Below are 1,622 nucleotides of genomic sequence, written 5' to 3'. Positions count from 1 at the left end.
GCTATGCAACACAGATTCTATAATTGTGAAGCAATTAACATACAGACCTAGCCACTCACTTATTTCATTATACTTTCAGCAAATGATATATTTCTTGATGAATTAATTCCAACATCCAATTCCCAGTTCATTTCAACCTATCAGCAGAAAAGTCAAATGATATGCAATTTATATTTTGACCTCCCACCTTCTAATAATAATGTTCACCTTTGCAGTCAATTTACTTTGCTACGGGATGCATGATTTATGTTCATGATCATATGGATTTGTTATCTCCTGCATTCTGTAATTGTCATGAAGGCCAGAGGAAGAGGGAGTGAAGAACAAATAAAATTCACGACAACAAGATAGGTTACAAAAGCCCTAAGTGCATTGTTATGAGTTGTGGCTATATGCTGAATCCAGCATGAATTGAATTCCTGGAATAGCCAGGTGAGCTGCTTGGTGAGGTAATGACCCTCACCTTACCAGGTGAAGTAATGATTGCAGGGGTTTTTTTACTAGATGACCTTGGAGTTCCTTCCAACTCTGAGTCTAAATATGGGCCATTATGGTAACAAATAAAGTGGTTGTGTGCCACTCACTGATAGTTAGAAAGCCATAGACCAGAGTTGAGTTATGTGAGCTAGAAGGTAGAAGCAAAGCTGCAGGCTGGGAAGCCAGAGAGAGTGCCATGCCTGATTTCTGCTTGAATCCAAGGCTGTGGCTATGGGAGAAGCAAGACCCTTTCAGGATTCTAATGCTGTGAGCCCCTCCACCAGAGACTCAAATTGTATATATGCATCAATAAACCATATATCATATAGGCACCACAGTCTTCACTGTGCCTTGATCCAAAGGAAACATGAGCCCTGGGTAAGCACCCTGGAATCTCTCACTGCACAGAGATTGGGGTGGCATGCAATATAAATGTATAGCATTTGAAGGCTGTATTGGTTCACTGCTTTTCCAGAACAAGTTACACCACTCTAAACCATTGTATCCAATAACTAAAACCGTAATTAAGATTTATTATGAGACCCTATTGTGATCTGAGAGGGATGATACTTGGACAGCCTTTGGACATGCCAGACAAGATTGATGGAGAAAACGTTTTAATTCCCTAGAGCATCCTGAGCCTTGTTCAAAGAGCAGATCATCTTTCATCTAAGGAAAAAGGAAAGCATGTTACAGATTGAGAATTTATTTCATATAACCCCTTTAATTTGTTGGAGATCTGAGTTCTAATAGTAGAAGCTATCTTACACTATCAAAGAAAAGGATTTATCAGATACCAATAGCATGGAACATTTCGCTCGGCTTCAAATCATTCTTTTGTTTATTTCCTAATATTGAAGATTTATAGCTTTTGTTACCAAAGTGCAATTCACTGTAGTCTTGGTGTCAGTGTGAAGACCACTGCTTTGGATCAAGGATGTTTGTCTTCCACAATTGTACAGATAACCCTTTATAGCAGATCAGTAAATCCAAAGGATACTTGAAAGAAAACCTCCAATTCACACACTACTTTGTACATGGTGGCTTTGAAGTGATGCATGTTGCTGCTAAGTGCATGATGAAATTCTTGTCTGTTTGTTTTACTGTACAACTAAATTGCTTTTCAGAACCAAAATAAATGGGAA

The sequence above is a fragment of the Podarcis erhardii genome, assembly GCF_964252035.2.
Source record: "Podarcis erhardii genome assembly, chromosome: 8".
Lineage (NCBI taxonomy): Eukaryota > Metazoa > Chordata > Lepidosauria > Squamata > Lacertidae > Podarcis > Podarcis erhardii.
The sequence above is the reverse complement of the archived record's forward strand: the minus strand, read 5'-3'. Positions refer to the sequence as shown.